This window comes from Schistocerca americana, chromosome 4 (assembly GCF_021461395.2).
Source record: "Schistocerca americana isolate TAMUIC-IGC-003095 chromosome 4, iqSchAmer2.1, whole genome shotgun sequence".
NCBI classification, from domain to species: Eukaryota; Metazoa; Arthropoda; class Insecta; order Orthoptera; family Acrididae; genus Schistocerca; species Schistocerca americana.
Genome location: NC_060122.1, coordinates 644444619 through 644460110, shown reverse-complemented (window position 1 = coordinate 644460110; position 15492 = coordinate 644444619).

Genomic DNA, 15492 nt, shown 5'->3' with positions numbered 1-15492 from the left:
TGGTTAGCGTACTGAGTTCGCGTTCGGGAGGATGACAGTTCGAATCCTGTCCGGCCAGCCAGATTTAAGTTTGCAGTAATTTCGCTAAATCGCTTGAGGCAACTACTGACATTATTGCTTTAAAACTGGCACGGTCAATTTCCTTAGCCACCATTTCGTAATCTGAACTTGTGCTCCGTCTCCGCTGACTACTCTGTCGAGGGGGACTTTAATCTCTGATCTTCCTTCCTTCTTCATTCTGCACAGGGCACAGTCACATTATGCTGCTTCTTTTGAACTATCAGATTTGGCCTTACCGCCTCTTTCTCCTGATATGACACCCCAGTGACTTCTTCCTCTTTCGCCAGATGAAGAAACCATTTCGTGGCAGATATTTCCAGAATGACGACGAGGAGGTAATTTCTGAGGTGGTGCTTTTCCTCAACTACCAAAATATATACTTACACAACCAAGGCGTGCGCCAAGTTATCCACCGTTGAGAAAGAAGTGTCCATTGTAATAACGAGTTTTCCGATATTATGTAAAAATGATTCTTGGAGGTTGGTATTTAAATAATGTACTCTTCTAGCATTTGTGACTTCTGTTTCAGTACGTATTTGTTCTGCTAGGAAAGAGTCAACATTAACAAAATTTTTGATGAATAATAATGTAACTAAATATAGTACTCATCATTTAAGCACTCCATGACTCAGTTGCCTCATACTCTCTCTCAGGTTAGATGCCTAGATCAGAGGTCCTGGGTCTTAAATAATCAAGTGAAAAATCGTCTTCACATTATCACTGTACAATACTTATTCCACATGCTGACTTATCACGACAGTAAGCAATTGCATTATCCATCATTTAGCACTAAAGAGAGCTTCTTCACATGTGCCTTTCTCACAGTCATAAAACAAAGATTAGTTGCGAAATATATTAGCAGTCTGAGAAAGAGCCCACAAGACGTCTGCAGTGGGGAGTAGAACTGAAATGATTGCTTTGGCGTGAATTCAGATCTAGATACTAGACCATGAGCCTCTAGTACAGTGGTAGTCAAACTTGTTTTGCTTAAGAGCCAATACTGACACTGGAGAGCGACGCCTCGGCCGCATAGGAAATGAGGTGTAACGAGGTCACTCAAACAGAAATTCAGTTTTCACCGAACCTTGGGTTTTGATAGAAACTCACCGCGTAAACATTTTGAATCTACATAATAATATGTAGATTCAAAATGTTTACGCGGTGAGTTTCACGCCAGATATTTTTGAGTGAAAAAATAATACATTGGAACTAAGGCGATCAATTTTCCGTACCTAAGGAGATATTGTGGCTAGTGCCATAGCAACAGGGTCCCATGTTTGTAATTGTGATTTGCGAACACGTTTTCTTGTCTTCATGCCCTAGTACGAAAACTGTTTACAATCTGACTCTGTATTAGGACAAATATAAAAGAACAGAAACGTTTTAAAATAATGTAACTTAATTAATTCAGTATTGTCACAAAGGGATAGAATGGTGGAGGATGGCTTTGTACATAAAAGGGTTTAGAAGTCAGTTTTATCTGTGGTATTATGCGTGTTTTTTGGAAGCAGCTAATTCTTACTGGTGTGAACAATTTGGCCACTTTTCCCGACAAGTAGTGTGTCAACTATTCCCGATCGGTTGCCAAGTCGGATTTACTGGTTCACAGAAGAAGATACTATCAAAGTGAAATAAATAACAAAGTACTGTATGGAATGCCAAAACACTTTGTTTAGACACTGGCATTGTAAAAAATTATTACTCTCCATACAAGTGAGGTAACAAGAATAATATACACTCCTGGAAATGGAAAAAAGAACACATTGACACCGGCGTGTCAGACCCACCATACTTGCTCCGGACACTGCGAGAGGGCTGTACAAGCAATGATCACACGCACGGCACAGCGGACACACCAGGAACCGCGGTGTTGGCCGTCGAATGGCGCTAGCTGCGCAGCATTTGTGCACCGCCGCCGTCAGTGTCAGCCAGTTTGCCGTGGTATACGGAGCTCCATCGCAGTCTTTAACACTGGTAGCATGCCGCGACAGCGTGGACGTGAACCGTATGTGCAGTTGACGGACTTTGAGCGAGGGCGTATAGTGGGCATGCGGGAGGCCGGGTGGACGTACCGCCGAATTGCTCAACACGTGGGGCGTGAGGTCTCCACAGTACATCGATGTTGTCGCCAGTGGTCGGCGGAAGGTGCACGTGCCCGTCGACCTGGGACCGGACCGCAGCGACGCACGGATGCACGCCAAGACCGTAGGATCCTACGCAGTGCCGTAGGGGACCGCACCGCCACTTCCCAGCAAATTAGGGACACTGTTGCTCCTGGGGTATCGACGAGGACCATTCGCAACCGTCTCCATGAAGCTGGGCTACGGTCCCGCATACCGTTAGGCCGTCTTCCGCTCACGCCCCAACATCGTGCAGCCCGCCTCCAGTGGTGTCGCGACAGGCGTGAATGGGGGGACGAATGGAGACGTGTCGTCTTCAGCGATGAGAGTCGCTTCTGCCTTGGTGCCAATGATGGTCGTATGCGTGTTTGGCGCCGTGCAGGTGAGCGCCACAATCAGGACTGCATACGACCGAGGCACACAGGGCCAACACCCGGCATCATGGTGTGGGGAGCGATCTCCTACACTGGCCGTACACCACTGGTGATCGTCGAGGGGACACTGAATAGTGCACGGTACATCCAAACCGTCATCGAACCCATCGTTCTACCATTCCTAGACCGGCAAGGGAACATGCTGTTCCAACAGGACAATGCACGTCCGCATGTATCCCGTGCCACCCAACGTGCTCTAGACGGTGTAAGTCAACTACCCTGGCCAGCAAGATCTCCGGATCTGTCCCCCGTTGAGCATGTTTGGGACTGGATGAAGCGTCGTCTCACGCGGTCTGCACGTCCAGCACGAACGCTGGTCCAACTGAGGCGCCAGGTGGAAATGGCATGGCACGCCGTTCCACAGGACTACATCCAGCATCTCTACGATCGTCTCCATGGGAGAATAGCAGCCTGCATTGCTGCGAAAGGTGGATATACACTGTACTAGTGCCGACATTGTGCATGCTCTGTTGCCTGTGTCTATGTGCCTGTGGTTCTGTCAGTGTGATCATGTGTTGTATCTGACCCCAGGAATGTGTCAATAAAGTTTCCCCTTCCTGGGACAATGAATTCACGGTGTTCTTATTTCAATTTCCAGGAGTGTACATGACTTATCTTACATGAGACGACTCAGAAATACAAAAATTTTTATTAAAAAATTACAGAACAAGGTTGCTGTCAGCTTCACTGTCGACAATGGCTATGTATGTTAGAAATAGCTACGGTCGCAGGTTCGAATCCTGCCTCGGGCATGGGCATTTGTGATGTCCTTAGGTTAGTTAGGTTTAAGTAGTTCTAAGTTCTAGGGGACTGATGACCTCAAATGCTGAGTCCCATAGTGCTCAGAGCCATTTGAACCATTTTGTCAGAAATAGTCTGACCACTTTTCTGGAGGTAGCAACACCATTCAGGGCAAAAAAATATGCAATGCCACTTTTCCCGTCCTGACAACTTTGCCACACTTTCCATTACCGACTTTACTACAAAGTAACCTACAAAAAATAGTATGTTGCATCAATTAACAACAGTAACTGCCAGGCCCGGATAGAATCCCATTTTGGTTTTACAAAGAGTACTGTAGGGCACTGGCCCCTTACCTACCCTGTATTTATCGTGAATCTCTCGCACAGCACAAAGCCCCAAGTGACTGGAAAAAAGCGCAAGTGACTCTAATATATAAGAAGAGTAAAAGAACGGACCCGCAAAATTACAGACCAATATCTCTAACTCCGGTTTGCTGTAAAATACTTGAAAATATTTTCAGTTCGAATATACTAATCTTTCTTGAGACTGAGAAACTTATGTCCACAAATCAGAATGGTTTTTGAAAGCATCGCTCGTGCGAAACTCAGCTTGCCCACTTCTCACATGATATACAGAGTGATTATAGTTAAAATTTCAATACGCTGTAGAAATAACACCACTGGTCAGAGTGACGTCAAATTGCAACGGAATATTATTGGAGAGGGGGAAAACGTATGGCAGAAGAAGAAAATAGTAGGAAATTGATCAATAGATGGTGCTGTATGTGTCAGAACACGTAAATGAAAACACCTGTCATGTGTGACCCATTGAAGTTGGTATAAACACGCCGGGTGCACGGCTTTTCCTCCTTTCGCGTCTGCGACGTTCGCCATGACTGTCTCAATGCAGGATCGCTCTATGCTTGTAAAGCTGTATTACAAGAATGATGACTGTGCACACGTCGCTCTGCAGAAGTTCTGGACACTGAATGGTCTGAAAAAAGGCGTTGGTCTGATGACTGCTGTGGGTCTGGAGAAAATGATTAGGAAATTCGAAAAGACGGATTCTTTTGGTGTGCAACCTGGTAGAGGGAGGAAACGAATTGATTCGACGTCATTGGAAGCAGTGGCCCACAGCTATGCAGGAGGAGACGAGTGTTGGAGTACAAATGTGTAGTGCACGGAGAATTGCCCGAACATTGAACATACCCGTGAGCACAGTGCGTAAAATGCTACGAAACATCCTCTTTTGCTATCAAATCTAAATTACCCATGTGCACGAGTTGCTTCCTGTTGACCTGCCAGCAAGAGAGACCTTTGCTTTAGAATTTCTTGCTCGCATGGAAGTGGACAATGATTGGCCGTGGAAGGTTTTGTGGACAGACGAAGCCTACTTTCATCTGACAGGATATGTCAATACACAGAATTGTCGAATATAGGCAACGAAAAATCCACACGCAAATCAACCAGTACCACTTCATCGTGATAAGGTCACTGTTTGGTGTGGGTTTACGGCATAATTTATCATAGGGCCATATTTTTTCGAAGAGACAGATGCTTCCGGTCCTGTTACCTGTACCGTTACTGGTAAGCGCTATGAGTGTCTTTTGCGCAACCACGTCAGTCCAGCTCTCCAACAGCGTGGATGGGATCATTTTTATGTAAGATGGCGAACCTCCGCACATTGCAAATCCAGTTAAGCAGCTACCAAAGCGCCATTTCGGAAATGCTAGAATTATCAGCCGCCATTTCCCTACAGCCTGGCGGTCCCGATCACCTAATCTTAATCCGTGTGGATTTTGGCTGTGGGGCTGTCTGAAAGTTGTTGTGTTCGGTGTTCCGCTTGCAGACTTAGCTGCATTGAAAGCACGCATTGCGCAACACATTCTGAACGTGACCCCGGAAACACTTCGATCAATTGTAGAACATGCTATTTTTCTGGATTTCAACTTGTTGCAGAAAGCAGTGGACCGCATACTGAACATGTTTTGCGCCAGTCACACGTAAATTAATAATCCGATTTGATTTTGATTGATGTTTTTTATGCGATATTTGGCCTCAGGACAGTTAAAAACCGATGTGATTGATGCTATTTATGCGATTTTTGGCCTCAGGACAATTAAAAACCGATATTTCCCATCCGATGTGATATGACCTTGCTGTGGTGGATGGGCTTACATAAATAACAGCATCACACCTGTACCCCCATGCACACTGAGTTGTACGGTTTGTTTAACGTCAAACATACATCTTAGGCATTATTGTATGATTCATTTGTCATTTCAAGATTTTAAACATGGCTGCAGCAGCAACTGTTAAAATTCTTCACAATAAAGGATGGCAGCCAAAAACAGTTGCAGGATAGAATTTTTTTTATTAGAATTCTTGACCAAGGTTTCGTTACATATAAACATACCTTCATCAGAAGTATATTTCCTGAATAGAAAGACACATTCATTAGAAAAGCCATATCAACGAAAGTTTTTTTTTTTTTTTTTTCTTTATTGTATTTCAATTCCCCTATCGGGGCGGGCTGGCAGCAGCATATGCGCTGCTCTTCAGCCGAAAGACATAGAACAAAACAATAGAAGACATTTAAAAACAGCAAAGGAGAGAAGAAGGCGAACATAGATATAAAAAGGGAGAACATCATGGAAGGCAATATACAAAAAACGGGGTGACTGTAAAATGGAGATAAAAAACTGTTTAAAAGTAGCACACACAAAAAGCCACACACTGCGACGATTAAAAGAAACACAAGGCACAGTATGACTGGAGCATAAAGGTGTTGACGGCTGGCATAGCACACAGCGTAGCACTGACGGCGAACCTCAAGGCAGCACACAATTAAAATCACACCTCTTGACGCACACGAGAAAAGCACGAAACACAACACTGACGTGGCACACTGATGTTGATCAATACAGAGGATCTGCCAGGTTCAAGGAGATGAGGGAGACCTGAAGAAGGGAGGGAGGGGAAGAGATGGGGGAGGGGAAATGGGGGGCGCTCGGAAGAGGGCCAGGTAGGGAGGGATGTGGGAAGGAGAGAGGCAAGTATGGGGTGCAGGGTCTCAGGGGAGGGGGGGATGGAGGAAAATCCGCTCTGGGAGAAGGAGGAAAGAGGAGAAGGGGGCCCTGGGGAGGGGGGGGGGAACAAGGCCGGGTTATAGTTGGAAGGAAGGGTATATGTCACGGCGAAGTTCGTCATCCGGGAGGGGGAGGCGTTGGAAATTGCCCTGATGAAGGAGATGGAGGGTGTGGAGGTGGAGAGAGGGAGGGATACAGCGATAGAGGCGCGGCAACGGGCGGGGGGTGGAGAGGAAGGAGGAAACCAGAGGGTGGGGGGGATCAACCCTGCGAACAATGTAAAGGATGCGGAGATGTTGGAGGAACAAGAGGAGGTGGGGGAAGGGGATCAGTTCATACAGGAGCCGTGTGGGGGAAGGAAGGCGGATACGGAAGGCAAGGCGGAGCGCATGGCGTTCAAGGATTTGGAGAGCCTTGTAAAAGCGGGTGGGGGCGGAGATCCAGGCGACGCTGGCATAACAGAGGATAGGACGGATGAGGGATTTGTAGGTGTGGAGGATGGTAGAAGGATGCAATCCCCATGTCCGGCCGGACAGGAGTTTCAGCAGGCGGAGGCGGGAATGGGCTTTCTGCTGGATGGTCAGGAGATGAGGGGTCCAGGTGAGGTGTCGGTCAAGGGTGAGGCCAAGGTATTTCAGGGTGGGGGTGAGTTGGATAGGACGACCATAAAGGGTGAGGTAGAAATCTTGGAGGCGAAAGGAGCGAGTGGTACGGCCTATGATGATTGCCTGGGTTTTGGAGGGGTTGAGACGGAGGAGCCACTGGTTACACCAAGTGGTGAACTGGTTAAGGTGGGTTTGGAGGGTACGTTGAGACCTTTGAAGGGTAGGATAGAGAGCCAGGAAGGCGGTGTCATCAGCATATTGGAGAAGGTGAACTGGTGGGGGTGGCTTGGGCATATCAGCTGTATACAAGAGATAAAGGAGAGGGGAGAGGACAGAACCCTGGGGGACGCCAGCCGTGGGATAAAAGATACGGGAGTTGGTGTTGTGGAGGGCGACATAGGAAGGACGGTGCGAGAGGAAGGAAGCGACCAGACGGACAAAATTGATAGGCAGGGCGTAGGTTTGGAGTTTAAAGAGGAGACCGGGATGCCATACACGGTCATAGGCATTTTGGAGGTCAAGGGAAACAAAAATGGCGGAGCGACGGGAGTTGAGCTGGAGGGACAGAAGGTGAACAAGGTTGAGGAGTTGGTCATCAGCAGAGAAGGAGGGTCGGAAGCCACACTGGGTAAGGGGGAGGAGGTGGTGTTGAGCAAGGTGCCGATGGATACGGTGGGAGAGGATGGATTCAAGGACCTTACTGAAGACGGAGGTGAGGCAGATGGGACGATAGGAAGAGGCGGCAGAAGGGGGTTTGTTGGGTTTGAGGAAGAGGAGGACGCGGGAGGTCTTCCACAGGTCAGGGTAGAAGCCAGTAGAGAGGATGACATTATAGAGATGGGCGAGGACAGTTAGGAAGGAATAGGGGCTTTCTCGAAGGTGACGGTAGGTGACACAGTCGTGACCAGGGGCCGTGTTGCGTTTGGACTGGAGGAGAAGTTTAATGTCTTGTGCTGTGATGGGTGTGTTGACGTCCGAGGGGGGCAACTGCCCCAAGTACTGGAGACTAGGAGCAAGTGGAGCGACTGAGGTATCAGCACGTTCCATGACGGTGGGGAAAAGAGAATAATCAAAGTGGGGATCATCGGGGATGGAGAAGACCTCGGAAAGGTGGGAAGCGAAGTGGTTGGCCTCACTGAGGTTGTCTGGAAGGGGGCGATCGTTATGGAGAAGGGGGTAGTGGGGAGCGGAAAGGGAACCAGTAAGACGATGGAAGGCAGACCAGTACTTGGAGGAGTTGATAGGGAGGGTGGCATTGAGTCGTGTGCAGGTCTGGCGCCAGTCCCGGCGTTTCGTTGCTGTAATAAGGTTCCGTACGTGTCGCTGTATTTGCCGGTGGCGTTGGAGTGTATCCCTGTCACGAGTGCGGAGGAAGGAGCGATAGAGGCGGCGGGATTCACGGAGGAGGAGGACAGCCCGCGGAGGGAGAGTGGGACGGTGTGGGTGGATGGTTTTAGTAGGAACATGGGCCTCCACGGCGTCAGTAATTACCGTCTGAAGGAAGGACGAGGCGCGGATGATGTCGTCAGGATGGCGATAGGTAAGAGGGTGGCTTTCGACCTGGGTGGAGATGGAGTCCCGGTAGGCAGCCCAGTTGGCACGGCGATAGTCATGGACGACCTTGGGAGGGGGTGCAGGTTGCGGAGCTGGAGGGGGGCGGTTTGCAGACGTTATGGTGAGAAGGACAGGGAGGTGATCGCTACCTGTGGGGTCAAGGACGGCGACAGTGATACGCCCAAGGAGGTTGGCGGAGGCAATGACAACATCGGGGGTGGTGTTACTTTCGGGTCGGGTGTGCTGGGGAATGGGAACAAGGTCACCCTGGATTGTGGAGAGGAACTGATGCCACCGCCGAAGGGCAGCAGGAGTGCGGCTATGGACGTTGAGGTCGGCGGCAATCACATAGGTGGAGAAGGTGTGATCAATGTGTGAGATGAAGTCATAAGGAAGAGGAGCAGTGGAGCGGACATAGATGGTGGCACAGGTAATGGTGAGGGAGGGGAAGAAGACGCTAAGGATAAGGTGTTCAGTGGGGTCATTGAGGAGAGGTTGTGGCCGGGCGGGGATATGCTTAAGGTGGCCAATCGCGACTCCACCTTGCGCACGAGGACCAGGAGCATCAGTGCGGTGGAGGATATAGGGGGAGGAGCGGACAGAATGGTGGGGCTGGAGAAAGGTTTCATTCAGGAGGAAGGTGTCGACCTGGTGGTGGGAGAGGGTGTGCATGAGGAGGTATTTGTTGGAGCGGAAGGAGCGAATGTTCTGGAAGAGGATGCGAGACTCGTGCCGCGCCATGACGGGAAGGAGGGGGGGAAGAGAGGGAAGGGAAGAGACTTAAACTAGGGTGTCGAGGCGGGTGAAGGTGAAGTGGGCTTGGTTGTGGGAGTAAGTGGCGAAGGTGTTCAGGTGGAACACAGAGCGAGCAGCAAGGGATATTTGTTGGAAGGTGTGCGGGCGCTGAAAAGGGTGAATGTTTTGGAGTACAACGGTAATGAACCGGATGATGTCCTCGGCCGTGGGGGGTGGACGGAGGGAATTGTTAGGATGGACAGGAGGATCGACGGGACGAACTGGGACTGTAAGTTCAGGGGTGGCTGGAGGGGGTTTAGCTTTACACTTGTAGGAGTATGTGGGATGGGGGCCATTGCAGGTATTACAGGAAGGAGGAGCAGCGAGGTTGGGGCAGTTCTTGAGAAAGTGGGAGGCCTTGCAATGGGGACAGGTGGGGGGGTTTTTGCAGTTGGGAGTCAGGTGGTCATTGTACATCAGGCACCGTTGGCAACGGTAGGATTGGGGAGGGGATTTGGAGGATTCAACAGGGTGGCGACGGTGGTATATCAGGGCACCCTGGGTGAGGAGATGGTCTATGGACGGGGCGGACTCTGAGAATACCCGCATGAGGTAGGTGGGACCAGAGGCATTGTGGATATGGCGAGCAGAGCGGATTTCCAAGTCCGGGTGGGAGTTCAATCCTACCAACACTTCATCCTCTGTGATCACCGGGCTGAGCTTGGTGATCACAGCGGTGTAGGTGGGGGGGCGACGGGGAGGCTGGGGCTGACGAGGAGTGGAAGCGGAAAGGAAGGGTGTCAGAGAGGCGTGGGGGCCAAACATAACTCGTGGGAGTTTTCGCAGGAGGTCTGTGTGAAATGATGGGGATGGGGACTTGATAAGGACTGAGTCCCTGCGGGGAATGAGTTGGGAGATGGGAGCACCAGGTAAGTACTTTCGTATTTCCTTGGTGAGGGTACGAGCGTCGAGGAACTTAGGATCGGGAGTGGACAGGACAAAGGTGTGGAGGGTGGGGGCCAATGTAGGGGTGGCAGGAGGAGGGGTGGTGTCCATGGTGACGGCAGGGGGAGGGGGAGGGGGAGGTGGCGTTGATTTTTTGTGGGAAGTGGCGGGAGCAGAGTCGGTAAGGACGCGCTTTTGGGGTTTTTTGGAGACTGGAGGCTGGGAGGAGGGGAGAGGGACGGGGAGGAGAGGGAGGTGGCGGGTGGCAGATCCCTGTGGCGTAGTGGAGGCACCGGGAGAAGCAGCTGGTTCAGTGGTGGCGATGGTGGCTCGGCGCAACGTGATGCGTGCGGGAGATGCAGAAGACGAAGCGACGGGGTCGGTGAGAGAGGGGAAGCCAACCACCTGAGGGGCGGCAGCAGAGGCGGCAACAGAGGCGTACGTGAGGGCGGGGGTAGTAGTGGGAGCTGTTGAGGGTGTGGAGGCTGGAGGAAGGGTGTAGAGGTGTGGGTATACAGCAGGGGAGGAGATAGGGGGGTGGGTAAGTGGAGGAAGGGAAGGGGAGGTGGAAGGAGGGAGGCCAGAGGCGGCACTCCAGGAAGTGACTGTGGGAGAGGGGGAGGGGGAGGTGTAGATGACGGTGGAGGTGGGAGTACTCATTGCAGACGAACGGCGACGGACAGACGGACGTGCAGCAGGCGGCGTCGGCGTCGGCGTCGGCGTCGGCGATGGGCAGCGGCGAACAGCAGGCGGCGTCGGCGTCGGCGTCGGCGTCGGCGTCGGCGGCGAACAGGCGGACGAACAGCAGGCGGCGGCGGCGGCGGCGGCGGCGGCGGCAGCGGCAGCGGTTACGACGACGGCGATGGACAGCCAGCAGGCGGACGGACGGACGAACGAACGAACGAACGAACAGCGACAGCAGCGGGCGGGCAGACAGACAGACACACACACACAATCTTCGAAGACGGAGATTCCACCCTGACAGTAGCCCACGCTTTGCAATCTGACGCTTTCGAAGGAGGGGATCCAACCCTCTAGATGTCAACGAAAGTGAGAAACAGAAGCTTAAATAACGGTGAAATTGCTAAAGTAATACAGGCACACAATCTTTAGTACTTACTAAAATTACATCATGCACTGGAGAATAATGAAACAATTATGCCAAAAGGCGTCGTCAGTAATTAAAATATCATCTCCATTTGTACAACATGTGTAATGGGTACAGGATCAAAGCGAACAGTTTAACAATGTTACTTCGCCTATGAACTGTTGAGACACGAGTGTGAAGGCACTAAGGTAGATCGTTTCGCCGAGAGAGGGCACTTGCATGTGCCAGACTCGCGCATATTACAATCCATAAATACATAAGCGCATCAAAAATTATTAAAGGTTGTGTTAATTCAAACTTTGTCTTAATAAATAAAACGTATCACGCCAATTAAAGACATTTATGTAAAATAGAAATATAGAACCAAATTTACCTGTGTCATAGTGTCTAACGGATATAGCTTGCACTTGGAACATCTAACGAGAGAGGGCACTACTGTAATGCGCGAGAGTCTCGCGTAACGTAGGCAGTGAAATACATACTAGCGAAACAACCAAAATGTTATAATAAAACGAAACCATCTGTCTGTATGAATAAAACATAGTAGTCATTTAACCACACATACACATTGAAATTCATAATTAACAAACATCACAATATGTAGATCCCAACAAGATAGGAAAAGCGCATTTCACCGGCATCAACAAGCAAGAAAATAACTCCTAGTCAGCCAGACTATATTACATTAAGGCAATGAGGGGTTTGAAACTGTCTAAAAAATTTTTGTTTCGAAGCTGCACCTGTTCATTAAGAACAAAACCATCTTTTAGAGACAGATGCTTGAAAATCTCTAATTCTTCGAGCAAGTCTAGTTTGTCACCTTTATCAGCTTCATGAAGCAGCTCTACGTCGTCCAGTTCTCTTGGCGTGTGCTGTAAGAGCCATAGATGTTCAGCAAAGGTGGAATTATATACGTTTTCCCCATTTTTACCTAACTTGTGTTCTTTATACCTAACTTTAATGGATCTACCTGTCTGCCCTATGTAATTTTTCATTTGTAGTCGACCACTATTAAATTATGATGCTTATATTTACTACATTTTGTAACTATATATCTACATCTACATCTACATGGTTACTCTGCAATTCACACTTAAGTGCCTGGCAGAGGGTTCATCTAACCATTTTCATACTACTTGTCTACCATTTCACTCTCGAATGGCGCGTTGGAAAAGGAACACCTAAATCTTTCCGTTCGAACTCTGATTTCTCTTATTTTATTATAATGATCATTTCTCCCTACGTAGGTGGGTGTCAACAAAATATTTTCGTATTCGGAAGAGTACGTTGGTGACTGAAATTTCGGAAATATATCTCGCGGCAAAGAAAACCGCCTTTGTTTCAGTGACTGCCACCCCAACTCGCGTATCATATCAGTGACACTCTCACCCCCATTGCGTGATAAAACGAAACGAGCTGCCATTCTTCGCACTTTTTCGATGTCCTCCGTCAATCCTACCTGGTAAGGATCCCACAGCACGCAGCAATATTCCAGCAGAGGACGGACAAGTGTAATGTAGGCTGTCTCTTAGTAGGTTTGTCGCATCTTCTAAGTGTTATGCCAACAAAGCGCATTGTTTCGCCTTGGTCTTTCCAATTTAAGTTGCTCTTAATTGTAATTCCTAGGTATTTAATCGAATTGACAGCCATTAGATTTGTGCGATTTATCGTATATCCTAAATTTCTCGGATTAATTTTAGTACCCATGTGGAGGACCTCTCACTTTTCTTTGTTTAGTCCCAATTGCCACTTTTCGCACCATACAGAAATTCTCTCTAGATCATTTTGTAATTGGAATTGATCGTCTGATGATTTTACTAGACGGTCAATTACAGCGTCATCTGCAAACAATTTAGGGGGGCTGCTCAAATTATCACCTGGATCATTTATGTAAATCAGGAACAGCAGAGGACCTACCTTGCGTAACGCCAGATATCACTTCTGTTCTACTCGATTATTTACCGTCTGTCACTACGAACTGCGACCTCTCTGAGAGGAAATCACGAATCCAGTCACACAACTGAGACGATACTCCATGTGGACGCAATTTGATTAATAGTCGAGTGTGAGGAACGGTATCAAAAGCCTTCTGGAAAACTAGGAATATGGAATCGATCTGAGAACCCTTGTCAACAGCAATCATTACTTCATGGGAATAAAGTGATAGCTGTGTTGCTCAAGGACGATATTTTCTGAATCCGTGTTGGTTATGTATAAATAAGTCATTTATTTCAAAGTGATTATTTTTCTTCTGCCGTACGTTTTCTCCCTTCTCCGATAATATCCCGTTGCAATTTGACGTCATTCTGACTAGTGGTGTTATTTCTACAGCGGTTTGAAAGTTTAACTTTAATTATAACCACCTTGTACTGTGAACTATGGATGGAGGGCAACAGGCAAATTCCACATTTCTACATTTCCGCAAAGCATTTGACACAGTGCCCATTGCCGGCTGTTAATGAAGGTAGGAGCATATGGAATAAGTTCACAGATATGTGAGTGGCTCGAAGACTTCTTAAGTAATGGAACCCATTACATTGTCTTCGATGGCGAGTGTTCATCAGAGACAATGGTATCGTCAGGAGTGCCCCAGGGAAGTGCAGTAGGCCCGCTGTTGTTCTCTATATACATAAATAATTTGGCGGACAGGGTGGGCAGCAGTCTGCTGTTGTTTGCGGACGATGCTGTGGTATACGTTAAGGTGTCGAAGTTGTGTGACTGTAGGAAGACACAAGACGACTTAGACAAAATTTCTAGTTGGTGTGACGAATGGCCGTTAGCTATAAATGTGGAAAAATTTAATGCGGATGAGTGGGAAGAACAAACCTGTAATATTCGGATAAAGTATTACTAGTGTCCTGTTTGACACAGTCAAGTCGTTTAAATATCTGGGCATAACGACGCGAAGCGCAATGAAATAGAACGACCTTGTGAGAACTATGGTGGGGAAGGCGAATGGTCGACTTCGATTTATTCGGAGAATTTTAGGAAAGAGAAGTTCACCTGTTAAGGAGATCGCATATAGGACACTGGTGAGACCTATTCTTGAGTACTGCTCGAGCGTTTGGGATCCGTACCCCATCGGATTGAAGCAAGATATCTAAGTAAATCAGAGGCGGGTTGCTAGATTTGTTACCGGTAGGTTCGAAGAACACGTAAGTGTTAAAGAGATGCTTCGGGAACTCAAATGGGAATCCCTGGAGAGAAGGTGTCGCTCATTTTGAGCAACGCTACTGAGAAATTAAGAGTACCGGCATTTGAAGCTGACTGCCAAACGATTCTACCGCCGGCAACACACATTGCGCCTAAGGATCGCGAAGACAAGATACGAAAAATTAGGGCTGATTCGGAGGCATATAGTGAGCTGTGAAACAGGAAAGAAAATGACCGGTAGCGGTACAGGGTACCCTCCGCCACGCACTGTAACGTCTCTTAGAAAAAGACATGTTATGTAGTAAAGAGAAAGCATTATGTGTCATGTTTTGTTCTTGTATAGAATTTTGTACTTTTTTTATTTAGATAATATCTGTGTCGGCGAGTACTGAAACCGCCACAGACGATACTTATTAAATATCAAACAAAGATGAGAATATGTGACTACTATAAATAGTACAGAACGAACATTAATTTCTCTGTCGTCTTCTTGGAGTTACGTGAGTAGGAAGAGCCTGTGACGTTATATTGTACGTTTGCGTAGCATTCTTTTGTCAAGATTGTGAGAGGGGCGCCATTAGACATAGCTTTGGAAAGGTGTGTAATAACTTGATTTGTTTAAGTGTTTTGAATAGAGTTACTATGTGAAACCTTGCATTATGATTTGTAATAAGCTTGCCTGGTATTTTATCCCATCCCTTTAAGAAATTTTCAGTTATTTAAATATTATTCGTGGTGCAGAGCTGCGCTACGAACGAACGAGCCGCTGCCGCGGCGCATTCAAACTGCATTAAATGAAATCAATCATACCGCAAAGAAGCGGGCAGGTAATAGTGAAGTAAAATTATTTCTTTCAGCTTTCGAAATTGCAGACCAGAGCAGCAGATTTTATGATGTGTTTTACAGGTTGACGCGGGCTGCTGATAATATATTATTAACAGTGCAA